This window comes from Lycorma delicatula, chromosome 3 (genome assembly GCF_047948215.1).
Source record: "Lycorma delicatula isolate Av1 chromosome 3, ASM4794821v1, whole genome shotgun sequence".
NCBI lineage: Eukaryota > Metazoa > Arthropoda > Insecta > Hemiptera > Fulgoridae > Lycorma > Lycorma delicatula.
Window position 1 is genome coordinate 62,951,114 of NC_134457.1, and position 16,438 is coordinate 62,967,551.

The window sequence follows — 16,438 nt, forward strand, 5'->3', positions numbered from 1 at the left end:
TATACAGAGTACCCTGTCAGCTTTGTTTTATATTGATACTTTATTATATGAGGACAGTTTGGAAAGTAACCTCTGTTTGCTCACTATGCGGGAAAGAATAGGAGGTAGCACTACTGTTATTGTACAGATGTGCATGGGAGGCCAGTAGCAAGGTTATGCGATCGCTTGTTGATTTTCTGTGGCTTGTTAAAATGTGCTCTACAATAGTAAACCCTGCGAAGTGTGAATTACATGCTGTTATAAGAGTTCTCATGGTAAAAAAATATTCATTGGGAACTTTGTGCTGTGTATGGACCAAAGATTATGAGCAAAGGAGTTGTACACGATTGGGTTTGTTCATTTAAAAGTAGACGAAGAAACGTGCATGACGAAGAAAGTCCATCTTTGGTCAATCATGCTGGTTCAAAAGATTGATGCCAAAGTGTGTGAAAATTGACGTTTTACCATCTCGGAGCTTTCCAATGAATTCCTGCAAATTTCCAGGACTGTTTTTTCGAGGTAGTAACAACGGAAAAGTTTGGCTACCGTAAGTTTCGTAAGTAAGGAACAGGCAGGAGATTTTTTGCAATTGGAATTTCTAAGTTACTGACAAGGTACGATAAATGCCTAAATTTAAATGGTAACTATGTTGAAAAGTAGAAGAAAGATGTAGTTTTAAGTTGTATATAACAAATTGTATTTACCTACAACTGCGTTTTATTTATAACCAAATGGTGGTTACTTTCTGAACAGCCCTCACATATTGATAAAACTATAATTATTTTCTTTAAGCATAATGTTGATAAAATTGTATGTTATATAATAAAATAATTATAATTATATAATAATAAGAAAGTTACAGAAATAAAAAAATATACAATGTTATTAAAAACTATGTTAACAATTATTAATTAATCAGTTTACAGTTAATGAGAATGAAATAATGAGCGAAAATAACTATTTTGAAGTTTTTTCTTTAAATAGGTTATAAAAACAATCTGTAAAATTAGAGCATTAATTTTTTGGGGATTACAGAAAATAAATTCATTAAAACATATTTTATCTTAGATACAATTGTTGACCAGAGTTTGTTAAAATAGGAAAAATCTAAAAATGTAATCAAACTTTCTGGGAGATTTTAAGGAAAATGATGTAGTTAAAAAGTATCCTTACATGCTGATAATCATCAAAATGGTTAAATAGATGTGTTCATCAGTAAACTAAAGCTGTTTAAAGATCATTAAATAAATTAAAAATAGATAATATTTTTATAGATTTTCTTGTAAAATTTTAATTTCTGGTAAATAGTATGAATAAAAAAATAATTACAACTTTTTTGTGAAAAAAATTAGTATTGTCAGTTCCAAATATAAAGTGAAGAAAACTGTTACTTTTTGTTTTAAATAATTAATTCATCACAGTAAGTCAAACTTTGTGAGGGAATATGGTATAGGAATTTTTCTACAGTGCTACAATAAATTTTTATACAGTGCATGACAGGACTGAACTCGCATGTTAGATGAAAGCTGGGTTGCTACCAGCTTTCATCTGCTGGAGTGGCGAGCGAGATTTATTTAGCAGTTTATTCTCCCAAATCTTTAAAAATAATGTTTGTCGTTTTAATTTTCTTTTTTATGTTTCTCATTGTTCTTTTATTAATGAATTGCTAGATTTTCATTAAGTTTAATGTTTAAAAAAATACCATTCCCGTATTGGTTTTGTATGGCTCTTTGTACTATATTTTTTACCATATTCTTTCTACTCAACAACTATCTCTCTGCAAGTTGACAATAATGATTATTAATGAAATTTCCCTTTCACTTCCAGTGTATTGTAATAGTTTCCTTGAACAATTGTTAATAATCAAAACTTATAATCATATTAGTGAAGTCAGAGCCATTTCTTTCAGTAAACATTTTATTAAAATCTCTCACATGAATAGACTTAATTTCAGACAGCATATGTAGTAAAGTATGCATTATAATGTTAAATTCTTCATCTTTAAAGTATGAATTCAGTGTTTGCTGTACACTCAAAACGCATTAAACCTTATGTTACTACTATCTTACATACATTTTCCAAACATTAGTCATAATATTTCAGAAATTTGCATTCTTGCATTTTCTTTAAAATTTCATCTGCAAGCCTCTTAACATTCATTTTAAAATATCTTGTAGATTCAAACATAGAATCTTTCTGATAAAAAATGGAGACACTGCCACTTCACCAGAGATTGAAGTAATAATGCAAGTTGTGGTGTTAAATATTTTACACAAGTTTAGAAAAAAAAATTATTTTTTCATTTATTTATTTCAGAATGTTAATAGTTTAAGTAATCTAGAGAATGTCTTTTAATACATTCTCTAGAAAACACTCCTAAATTACTGTGTAATTTTCTTGATAGTGCAAGATATGTACAAGCAATGGTTGAAGATATGCAGGTTAACTAACCCTATTCTTCATTGGTCATAAAAATTTAAGTAATAACCTTATGTCCATCTTATCATATGCTGTGGCAAATGATTTTATATAAAATAGTATATAAATATTTTTTAGTTATAAAAATTAAACTGTAAGCATCAATAAATAGTACGACAATGTTTTTGATGTTTTGTATTTTAATTGTTGCTTGCTAATGCCTATGTAATATTGTTTAGTTTATTTACTTTTATTATTGTTATTGTTGTTACTGTTGAATTTGTTGATTCATTTTTTCTAAATTGTATCATGTTTAACTGTTACTTATTCTGGGCATAGACTAATTTTTTGTAGTTGTAATTTATAATTGTTTACAATAATTGCCTTAAATTTTGACAAACCTCATGTGCCTGACAATATAATGCATGAATGTACTGATCATGATGTATTATGAAAGGCATTATTATTTAATAATATTCAACTGTTTTTGAAAAAAAGTGCTGTTTTATAGATTTTTTTTAATAACTGATATATCAATAGTTTTTGATTTTTCCAAATAAAATTCTTATTAAAATCAAAAGTGTTTAATTTATCCGTTTTCAAATAATTACAACAGAGTGCACATACATATACACACTATATAAGTAAATTTTGAAAACATCACCTTTAAAAATTTCAAAGTGGTGGCCATCTTAATTTTTTATTCTTCAATATTTTTTAATCATTTTTTTGATCAAATTTTTACTTTAAAAGATTTATTAAGCATTTTATTTTGAACAAAGTGACACCTCATTTGTAAAAATCTGTTGACAAACAATCGAGTTATTGCAGGCAGTTAATATATATATTTAATAAATTAATTATATATATATATATATATATATATATATATATATATATATAACAAATATATCCACCAAATAAAAAGTAGTGTTTAATCTCCCTGTTTTCAAATAACTAATTGAATGTATATATAATTATTAATAATAATTGAAGTAATTTTTGAAAAAATATTACATGGTTCCAGTACTGGGCTACAGTACCACCTGACTGTCGTGCTTTCAGAATGTTACTCCATCATCAGCAGTCAAATTTACCAATTAAACATTTTGACTGTTGTTAATACAAATTTTTAATTTACAATTAAATTTGACTACCGATGATGAAGTAATACTCTGAAAGCACTTCAGTTACGCGAGTGTCTTTAAATTTTATTTGAACTGTATCTGTTAGATACAATTTCAACAGTATATAAGTTAGACTTACCTTATCAATTTCCAGAACTGAATTTTATGGCATCCCGCATCTGCAGTTGGTTTTGAAGTCTATAGTCACATTAAAATGTAATTTTTTTAAATTTATTTTAATTTTATTTTAGATTGTTCTTGGTTTTAAAATTTTTAAGTATTATGAATGCATATGCAAATTTTGCTGCCCAGTACTAGAATGATGTAATCTTTTTCAAAAATTATTTCAGTTATTATTAATAATTATATATATATATATATATATATATATATATTATTAATAATTAATTATATTCTGTTATAGTTATTTGAAAACAGAGAGATTTTAAAACTTTTGATTTTAATTATAATTAGAATGACATTTTTTTAAAAGATTGTGTCATTCAAAAACTGGACTGCCTAATTCACATATGTATTCATAATATTTCAAATATTCAAAACAAAGAACAATCTAAAATTAAATTAAAATAACAAATTTTCAAAAGAATTATATTATAAAACAATTATAAAATTCAGTATCAACTGAAGATGCAGGATGCTGCAAAAATTGATTTTTGGAAATTAATATGGTAAGTTTAACTTTTCTAATTACTGATAAGATATATATATATATATTTAACTTAGCAAAAACAATTCTTTTGTTATTGTATTTGTTTGTATTCCCCTCTGTACTAATATCTCCAAGACAAAAGTATAAAAACCATTTACCACTAACAGTACGGAATTTAATAATGCTTCTTACTGTATGGTTATTGTTTTTTAATAGCGCTTTCGAGGTTATCCCTCATCATCAGTTAAACTTTTGTTTTTTTTCTCAAATCACACATTAAATTCAAACATTAAAATTACAACATATAAAAATATGTAGTCAAAATATTAAAAAAAAAAAAAATTTATTATGTGGCTAGTCACATATACATTACTGTACTTAATTATTAGCTAATAAATTTTTATTAACTAAAAAAAAAAATTTAATTTTTCAACTTTATATTTTTAATATTTTTATATGTTGTAATTTTAATGTTTGAATTTAATGTGTGATTTGAGAAAAAAACAAAAGTTTAACTGATGATGAGGGATAACCTCGAAAGCGCTATTAAAAAACAATAACCATACAGTAAGAAGCATGATTAAATTCCGTACTGTTAGTGGTAAATGGTTTTTATACTTTTGTCTTTGATACACACACATGCATGTGCACACACACACACACACACACACACACACACACACACACACACACACACACACACACACACACACACACACACAGAGTGTTCTGGGATGTATTTGCTGAACTTCAGGAACTGATTCAGGACACCAAATTGAGTAAAAAAGTTCATATAAGTCCTATTTTGCTTTGTTTTCCTTCTGGATGCCATTTTGTGATTTTCAACAAAAAAATTATTTCTCAGGAACAGGAAACCTACTTTAATTAAATTTGGCAGATCTAAGACTACTGTCTTGTTCTACAGAATAAAAAATTTGATAACGTAACCTTCAAAAATTTCAAAATGGTGGTCATTTTAATTTTTTAATCTTCAATATTTTGTAATTATTTGTTTGATCAAATTTTTAATTTTACAAAATTTATTAAGCATTTTATTTTGAACAAGAAGACACCTCATTTGTAAAAACCCAGTGACAAACAATTGAGTTATTGCAGACAATTAACCCGCCAGTACGCTTTCGCATCATAATGTGAGCTGATAATTTTATCAGGCGTGTGTTTTATTAGAGTGTATATATATATATATATACACATACACACATGTCCAAAAAAAAGAAAAAACAGGGTTTTAAGAACAATGTATTTTTTATTTTGCAGCACTCAGTAAAGTTTTATGTATAATCTTGAAATGACATCAAAAAAATTATGTTTTAATTTACACATTTTCCATTAGATAGCAGCTATGTTAGACTGTTGCAGAGCTGTTATGAGCCCAGGCTTCAGTACCATGGCGTCACCACAAGAGAAAGCACAGTTCATGTACTGGTTAACAGAAACAAAATCAGTGACCGTAATATAAATTATATTTAAGTCTATTGTAGAAATTCTCTGAGTGACAAAAGCATACATCATGTCATTTTTGGAAATCATAAACATTTTGAAAGGGCAGTTCTAGGTAAACCAAAAACAAGTGGTGAGTTCATTTAAAGTTAAATTTTAAGTTCATTGTGTTAGTTGTAAACTAAACTTTCCTAAAGGACCCTACATGATGTTCATAAGTGATTGAAACTTTGTGCTTATAAATTGCAGCTATTCTATGAAATTAAACCTAACAATAAGCCACAAAGAGTTCAGTTTGTAATTGTGTTAGACTTAACATTTTTTTTGCACTTTTTTTTTTGATTAAGTAACATTTCATGTTAATGGAGTCAGGAATTGCAATAATTGTCGAGTATGGGGCTAAGAGAATTCATCCACAACCTGTTTGAAAGTATCCGAATGTGTTGTGTGATATGCATAATCAAATTTTTAGGTCATTTCTTTTTCATAAGCAGAGTCATGGGCTTAGTGTAATTGAACTTGTGAGAGAACTTGTGTTTCTGCAGATTTAAAATTTGGAGGGCCTAATTTTCCAACAGGATGGTGCCTCTTCACATCATGTAGAAGTTGAACAGACTGTGCTCCCAGAAGGCTGGATGGCCGAGAACCCTCCTATTGCTTGGTCACCTTGAAGTCTCAATTTGACTCCAATGAATTTCTTATTTTGGGGCTACATAAAAAACATATACCAAGAAAAAATCCTCTCACTTTACCATCTGCACCAAAGAGTAACTGCAGCTGTATGAGTGATTCCTGTAGATATGCTCGCCAGAATGTAGAATGAGGTGGATTATTTGTTTGACATTTACAGGGCCTATAAACTGTTAAGTGTTATAATAGTTAGTTACAGTAAGAAGTAAAAATTTTTAGACTTTGTACTTTCATGTATAAAAGACATACATTTGCAATTCTAAATAATATATTAATATAGTAAATTTAATTTAAAACCGCAGATTTTTTTTCAAACACCTGTATATATACTGTTTAATATATACATATAATATTATTTGTATTATAAATACAGTATTACTGTGTTTGATGTTTGTTTTTACTATTACTTTAAGATATAATAGTATATGTACTGTTATAGTGTGTGTATATATATTTTTTATTTTTTTATTTTATTAGATCAACTAAAGTACAGAATAAATAAAGTAGGTTGACCTTATTCCACTATATATACAGGAGCACTAATAACAATAATATTTTTAATAAATAAGGGATCTTAATGATTTTGCATTAATTTATTCTTTATCATATTAATAGTTTTTTCTGAAGGTATACTAGGATACATACATATACATACTAGGATACCTATAAAAAAAAGCTATTAATGTTATAGAGAATAAATTAATGCAAAATCATGAAGATCCCTTATTTATTGAAAATATTATTATAAGAAACATATGCAAACAGAATTATTTTAAATTTGATGACAAATATTACACCCAGGAAATCACTCTATCGATGGGTTTTCCTTTGTAATCCATTTTATTTTAGGTTTATTTACAAGAATTTGAAAATAAAGTTGTTTATGGGATAACTCATACGCATATTTTGTTATGGACTAGATATGTTGATGGTATTTTTGTAGTTTATAATCCAGTTATATGTAACGAGCATTTAATCATTTTAAACAAATTAAATTCCTACTATAATGGGTTGAAATTGATAATAAAAAATAAATAAATTATTTAGATGTTAGTATTGAAATTAATAATAAAAATAATCAATGTGTAAACCACTAAACCACTAAACACAGATCTTCAAATCACCTGTGGTCACACAAAGTCAATACATGGTAAATGGAGCAATTAATTATACAATGTATGATGGAAATAAATATAAATTAAACAAAGAAATATTTATTAAAAAACAAATTGCCATATGTAATGGTTATGATAATTCTTTAGTAGATAATATATATAATAAACAAATGTCAAAAATTAAAAATAATATAATTTAATTAAAATTAAAAATATTACACATTTAATTACATTAAACAGCATGCAGAAAGTTGACGATGTATATTTAAAAAATGTATATACTGATAAAATAGCTGAACATATTACTAAGGTTTATAGTAATAATAAATTTAAACCTGCATACCAGACAAATAACCACATAATAAACACCTAATAAGTAATAAACATAATGATTCATCTGATTTATATAATTTGAGTAGTATTTATAAAATTGAATGTAATGATTGTGACCATATTTATGTAGGAAATACCACTAGATACTTTAAGGATAGATTCCTGGAACATTTTAGAAATTATAAAACAGGCAAACTGGGTTTCTCTAATTATCTGATTAAGATTAAACATGCAATATCTCATATTAGGACAAATTAGAAAATTTAAAAAAAATATATATTATAAAACAAATAGTAAGGGATTAGACATTTTAGAAAGATACACACACACACACACTCTCTCTCTCTCTCTATATATATATATATATATATATATATATATATATATATATATCTCAACATGAAAATAAATTTAATATGATCAACCTTCAGACATAATAATATGATGGCAGTATTTTGAAAGCTGCAGTAGATCGCATCACCATCTATTTTGATAGTGATATTATAATCTAATATATTTCAGTTAGTGTAGTAAAGTAAATTTAGTTAAATAGACAGCATGCATAGTTGCATTTAAACAAATTTGATATTTTTCTTAATAAGAAAGTTATAGCGATATTTTGTTTTTTTGAAAAAGCTCCCTCATTTCCACCCCATGGTCTGATTTTGACCAATAACGAACTCAACCGAGATTTTGGGATGAGTTATTTTTAAGAAACAATTTGAAAGTGATTGGCACAAAATTACGGCAGTTATCATGTCCACAAGAAAGTGAAATATATATATAAACGTATGAGCTGACAGTGGTTTTGGGGTCTGGGGATGTGAAATGCAAAGATATGTCAAAATTTTCCAGAAGTCGAATCATTACAATAGGTAGCTTTCTTATGAAATCGATGTAATAAAAAAATATAATAGGTCCAACCAAAAGTATCTAACTATTAGGAATGAAAACAAAAATATCTGATGTAGTTTGTTTAAGATCTGATCTCCTTAAAGTATTATGAACCATGTAGCTGAATATTTGCTATTTTTCTCTAGCTTAAACATTTTTGGAAATTCTTGTGTTTGTATAGTATTAATATAAATTCCTTGCTGGCTATTACATGTCTTTTCAGCATGTTTATTGAGTGAGCTTTTGGCAAAATTGATGCAGTAACATCTTTCACCAGGTTTTAACACCATATAGTAAATAATATAATAACAAATGGGAAGTTTTAAACAATACATGAAGGCTGCAAGGTAGTGTGATTTAACTACCAAGGGTAGAAAAATCTTTCCTACTCGCAAGCTTAATATACCATTGTACTTTACTTCTTGATTACAGCTTATTACCCAAAAAAACAGTCAGATAATTTTACAAAAAATTTCATTTATATTTGCCAAAAATTTACATGAGATTTTTTGCTATTGATTATTTTATTCAAGGATTTGTTAAATTATATTCGATCAGATCTAAAATTTATTAAGATGAAAAAACTAAATGATAAACAAAAAGAACTTACTCCAGTAGAGTAATTGTAAATTATAATAAACAATATAGACCAATCTAATGATAAAAATTTGGTTCATATGGATGCGTTTACTATAGGTGATACTGATGTTTATTATAATGGTATATACAGTTTACCAGTTCTGGTGATTAATTCATATTAATAATATGACAAAAACTGTCTAAGATGTAGCAAAAAATTATTATAATGTCTTTTTCTTGTTAATTTTATTTATTTTTCTATGAAGGTAAATGAATTTTTACTTAAACAAATAAGATTATTTCTCATTTAAAAGAACAAGTATGTAAGTGCTTTTATGTAAGAATGCATATATTTCTAAAAAAAATTGATCTAAAATATTGTATATTGTTTATTTAAATCTCATTGCTACAAAAATTTGCATTTGAAATAAAAAAAGTAAAAATACTATATTACATCATAACAAGAGCAATTATTGTGTATGCAAATATTTATTTAAATAAATAACTTCTTATTTTAGCCTGAGTACTTAAATCTGATAGTCATCAAAAATATAAATTTTATTGTTATATTAATAATAATTATTGTAAATAATATTAAGAAGACAATCCTTGCACCTGGGCATATTCATATTGTTCTTCGTTTAACAAGATAGAAGTTCATAAAACATTTCAGGTAAATGATATTAAATTTGAATTTTCTAAACGACACTTCATCAATGTATCCCTCCGACTCTGGTATCTATGATGACTACTTCCCTTGCCAATTATTTGTAGAAAAATTCCTACCAATTTAAATAAAATAGAAATTACTTTTTATTAGTACAATTTTTCCAACCCAGTTTGAATAAAATTGAAGTGGCTGCCATATTGAAGTCAATAGTTATGGAAAATTTAATTTAATTTTTGTTGCTATTGTATAATCTGTGAGTGGAGTTCACATAAGTTTAAATTGTACTACTGAGGAAAAAGGTAATAACTAGGGCTTTGCTCTTTTTTTATTGAAACATTCATGCCTATGAAAGTACTATTTAAAAAAAATACTCTTAAAAGTTGACAATAAATTAAAATTTAACTTTTTCTTGAAACAAGAATTCTCCAGTATATTTAATAATATATCAAATAATGAGGGTGGTATTACTCTATCTTGACTAAGTAATCACATATGTCTTCTTAAAATTTTATGTGTAGGTAAACAAATGAATGCTTTAGTCTGATAGAACGTAAGGTACATTTTTAAATTTGTTATTTATCTTACAAGAGAAATGAGTTTTCCAATTTCAGGCAGTTATTAGAAAATGTCTGTTTCTGCATAAAAAAAAATATTTTTGTATCATGTAATTAAAAAATAATAAACATTGATTACTACTATTGTTGACCTGCATGAAAAATATGTAGGCTACAATAACATACAGAGTGAGGGCACAAAACTAGTGCAGTAAATGTAAGAATAGTCTTTGTGCAGTTTGAAAGTGGTATTTTTAGATGCAGGTGATGGGTATTGTACTGTTGGAGCACTAGAGTGGTGCAAAACACATGTGTGGTTAATTGAAAACATTCTTACAGTGGATTATGAATGTTTTCCCCCATTATACTTCATTACAACCACACACCAACACCAATATGTATTCAGAGGCAAGCAAAATTAACCATTGTGCATTATGCTTTAAGACTACTCGTACTTCGTTTTGTACATTACATGCACTGTTTAACCCTATATAGTGATTTTTATTAATAATTTGATAAAAAGGTAAGCTTGAAGTTGGAGATATGATAAGAAAATATTGTATGAGAAATTTGGAAATTTTAATCAAAATATTTAACTAGATATCATTTTTTTTAAAGTGATTGAACTTAAAACTTTTATAGGAAATTGAGAACAGCTGATTTTATAATGTTTCTGTTTAAAGTTATTTTGTTTTGCAATGTGAAAATAACTATTATTATTTAAATATGGAAATATAATTGTTTGATTTGGCTGCAGGACATTTTGACTTCTTTTAAACAGATATAATTTTTGAGAGTTGTATTTAAGGGAGAATAATTTGTAGAAAACATTCCTCTCAGTATGATTAAATAATAATGAATAGCAGCAGAATAAAAACATTTTGTTGGCAAAATTGGGACCACTATTAAATAATTTTTTAATTTCTTTGAGATTACAAAGAGTTTACAACCGCGATGCTAGTGATATGTCAAGGAAAAAACAAAATGGTTAACTTATTTTCTGAATTTGTTCGATACTACGTCTTCGGTTTACCATCTACATATGTATTTTGTTTCTACCAGACAAAATGATATTTTTTTATTCTTTTTTGTGTTTTAATAAATATTTAAAACTTTTTCAGTCTTTTTATTAAGTAACATTAAAATGATTAGTGTATAGTGCGATTATTTTGAATTGTATGTTGCCTACATTGTTTAATTTAATTAGGTTATATTAATCGCGTTGTGCGTGTAATTTATTTCAATTTTGAATTACATTTACTGAATGGGGATAGTTTCAGTTGCAGTTTTATTATGCGATATTGTTAGTTTATGATAGCTCTTTCGTTTAAAAATTCGTATGTAAGCTTAGTGCGTTAAAGTTTATTCAAATTTTAGAATCCTTGTAAATCGTCAGCACGTTTCACGCAGACGATCATAAACACCTTTAATTTTTTTTCTTACAAAACGTTACTAGTGTCAAATCTGTTACGAGGTACGTATGTACATGTTGTATTTATTGAGTTATTCCATTTTTTTTAAATCAGTTTGTTATTGTGCGAGTTACTATTTTAATAATTACGATTTGTTTGCGTTTTTTTCATTCAGATAAAACGATGGCTATGTTGTTGAAAGTTGTGGGGTAGGCGCTTCGTACTTCTATTGTGACATTGTTGTGTATATGTTGTATTTAATCCCCATTCTATAATTTATAGAAAATGTTTTGAATAAATAACCTGTACCTTAATTATCTCGAAGATTGTTGTTTACAAGCTGTAGTCGTGATTGTATTGATTTTCCCTTTGTGTAAAGTTAACCTTTTGGGGAATCTTTGGTTTTCCTTTGAAAGATTTGTAGATCCTAAAGGGAAATTGGGTGGAAATGGTTTAGTGCATCTGAAAGTTGATTGCTGGCTAGGTTTGACGGTATTGTTGGTAGTTAAAAAATTATGCATAAATAATCAGGTTACAGAGTTATTTCTAGCAAACTACTGTAGCTCTATAGCAAGAAAAAATTCCTATGATTATGATTAATAGATTTCCTGTTTGTTGGTATCATTGGTATTTTATTATTCCAAGTTAAAAAAAACCTCATGAATTTAAACTTTGTTGCAGTTGTAAAATATTTTATTGAATTTTGCCTACTTGTTTTATCCAGATATATATCTAAATCTTTACCGTAAAGTTAACACAAATTTTGTCTTCAGTTTATAAAAATGTTTACACTTTGAGAGAAGTACTACATTCAGCTTTGAAAAAGTGTTTAGAGAGTGGGAGATTGTTCTCTTTGATCAGTAAATGAGTTTAATAATTTATCTATATATTAGTATTATTATTATTTTCTTAATATTCAAAAGCGAACCTTAACAACCCAAGTACAGAATTACAAAGTAAATGAAATGACACTTACCTTACTTTATTTTATTTATTTTTTCTTTATTCCAATAGCACTTTTGTGGGATCCTGCATCATCAGTTGTATAAATAATATATCATATATATATATGATATATTATAAATTATATTTATATATAAATTATATATCAAAAGTAACACATTTTTTTAAAATAAAAATTAAAATATTAAAATTACTATCATATATACAGAATATGAAGTAAATTAAATAAAAATAAGTACATATGCATAAATGTGATGTCAATTAAGAATTAAAAATTAAAATAAAATTTAAAAATAAGAATTAGAAAATTCATACTATGTAACCCAGTCAGCCAATGTTACATTAGTGAATGTATTTGAAATTATTTATATACATTCTGATTATATCTATTTTTATCTAAAAACATCCGTGGTCACACAAACTTTGTACATAACACATGGTTAATAGAATAATTAATTACACACATTACAATAAAAATAAAAAGTAAATTAAACAAATTAATAGATACTACAAAACAAATTGCTTAACATAATGGTTATATTGTTTCTTTAATTAATAATATATATATATATATAAAAAAAAACAAATTTAAAAAATGAATAATACCAAACTCTTATACCTATAAATGATATACAAAAAATTGACAACATATTTAAAATACTTATTCACTGATAATGTAGTTAAAAATATAACTAATATTTATGAAAAAGTAAATTTAAACCAGGATACAAGACAAACAATCATATAATAAAATATTTAAAAAATAACATTCACACTGACATATTATTCATGCGGAATTTATAAAATAAAATGCAATGATTGTGACCATATATATATTATAAAATTAAGGTCTTTTAAAACTAGATTTTTAGAGCACATTAGATATTACAAAAATGGTAAATTTGGTTTATCTAATGTTGCTGACCACCTTATTAATAATAAATATTCTGTATCTGATATTTGGACAAATTTAGAAATAGTGGAAATCAAGAAATTTAATTTAAATAATTATAGTAAAAATTTGGACATTGTGGAGAGCTTTTATTTATATAAATACAAAATAATTTACAGCTTGATCAACTTTCAGAGAGATTATGAAGATGACACTCTTATAAAAGCGGCAACAGATGACTGCACGTTTTTAGATAAAAATAGATATAATCAGAATGTATATAAATAATTTCAAATTCATTCAGTAATGTAACATTGACTGACAGGTTACAAGGTATAAATTTTCTAATTTTTTAAATTTGATTTAATTTAATTCGTACTTGACATCTTATTTATACATTTTTACTTATTTTTATTTAATTGAATTCATATTTTGTATATATGATAGTAATTCTATTATTTTATTTTAATTTTTATTTTGAAAAAAATTTATGTTTGATTTGTAATTTTACATAATTTATATAAAACTGATGATGCAGGATCTCGTGAAAGTGCTATTGGATTAAAGAAAAGAAAAAATGAAGTGTCATTTACTTTGTAATTCCATATTTTCATTGTTCAAGTTGGTTTTTGATTATAAAAAAAAAAAATACAATATATTGGTACAGAGGAATGTGGGTTGTTTAATTATTGATTGACTTACATTGTGTACTGTAACTAATAATAAAAGCATCTATCAACATTCCAAAATAGCAAACTTAACCTTTATGTAAGTTTTTTGAATCCACTGATTTATCATCAGTTATTAAAATACTAAAACGTTAGGAACAAATTATCATTGTTGAAGTGTGATTTTTGTCATGATTCAGCCAATTTTTAGTGTTTACACTAAACTTTATTTAAAGGTAGATATTAAAACAGGTGAGCTTATTTAAACAGTTTATCATGTTCAAAATTTGCCCGTTCATTTATAATCAGACAAATTAATTTTATTATATTTTAAATAACTTTTGTTATAAATATTAGCACACATAGGAATGAAATGAAAAATATTGAACATGAACTATTTAAAATTATATAAATGTTTTAATGGCTTGCTTAAATGTAACCTTATTAAAATAATTTGGCCAAGAAAATCATCAGATATTAGGTAAACATAATGCATTGGTGGACATTATTGTATTCTATAACTAGAGATGAATCCATGAATTAAAAAATCCCTTTGGTATGTTTGTAGGTGGTTTTCTATTAGCAATATTTATATTTCTAGGTACTAGTAATAAACTGTGAGTATAAACATGTACAGGGGTAAAGTCTGTTGGGTTTGTTCTAGGTCAGGTTGTCTATAATCCAAACCATTACAGAAGGATAATTTCTTAAAAATATAAGAGATAATTATTCATCAGGTTTTCTGACAACAATAAAATCTGATTTGTTAATATTTAAAAAAGTAATACATTACTGAGAAATTCAAATCTGTTAATAGAATGTATGTGTGTGTTTATTTGGATAAGTAGCTGTTATTATGAATATATTTTTCCTAAGTAAATTAAATAATCATGTAAATGTTGAAACATGAAAATAAAAAATGTTAGTTAAAAAAATATTAAAAGCAGTGTTTTTAAATTAAAAAATTAAAAAAAAAGGATATTAGATAGTTGAATTTGTGGTAGTACTGTGTTAACCCTTTGTGTGATGGCATAATTCTAAGAATTATGACTGAGTACTTAACACTTTCAGTGACAATAAATTCTATGTAAGACATAAATGACTTGAAAATTCCTAAATCTTCAATTGTAAAAGTGAAAGAAAATAAAAATATTTCAAAAAAAAATTCCAACTAATGATGTCTATTAACACTTATAAAATGCATTTCTTTAACATAGTTGTTTTCTAATGGCAAGTACTGATGCATTTTATGATTCGAAGAATGAATTAGACTAAACAATTAAGTACTGTAAGAAACTGCCCTAGAACCATTTAATGAAATATAAAACTAGAAAAAACTTTTTATTAAACAGTTATTATCAATAAATAAGTACAATGAAATTGAAAATAAAATATAAAAATGAAAAAGGAATATTTTTATCCTTATAAAGAAATACAATAAAAATAACAATGATAAAAAAAATTCAAAATTGTTCTGGGCAGCCCAAGATGTAAGTTAATGATTAAATGTACGTCAGTCTACCTTAACTTTCCACTTAGTCTAAATGGTGAGTCGATAAATTCTACGTCAGTAAAATTATAATTATATATTCGTACTTTTTTTTTTTGATTCATTAAACCTTTTAAATAATCTTTAAAATGTTTGAATTTAATTAACTAATGGAAAATTCTACAGCCAACATTTTTAATCTTTTCTTGTTGAATTCCCCTCAAATTTAATTATACATAATATTAGGTTGGATAGTAGGAATTATACAGTACCTGCCATCTTCTGTACCTACAGCTCCATTAGTTCTTATAATTGTTTAGGATTGTTAGTTTAGTGATCAGCCCTTAATGATTTTTGATAGAATCTGTTAAAAAGTTAATAAAAAATGGTCTTTCACTTTCACTTAAATCTGAAGCACACTGGTTTAAGACTGTGAGAGAAATTGTCACTGAAAAATTTTAATTTTGATGTACAAAAAATAATTAGTAATTTCATATCATATTAGTAACATAGTAGTAACATAA

At 25.9% G+C, this 16,438-nt stretch overlaps 1 protein-coding gene across 5 annotated transcripts in view; it reads left to right on the forward strand.

The window, feature by feature from the left end:
- Window positions 1–11,675: 11,675 nt before the first annotated feature.
- The window catches only part of LOC142321653 (guanylate kinase), a 55,253-nt gene continuing 50,490 nt past the window's right edge, over window positions 11,676–16,438 (forward strand). For 4 of the 5 annotated variants that reach the window (XR_012755694.1, XR_012755695.1, XR_012755693.1 and 1 more), the window contains exon 1: window positions 11,677–11,964. The gene's annotated coding sequence lies outside the window, so the exon portion shown is untranslated. Of the gene's footprint in view, window positions 11,965–16,438 lie in introns of all 5 variants that reach the window. The other variant, XM_075359918.1, reaches the window with a different exon arrangement.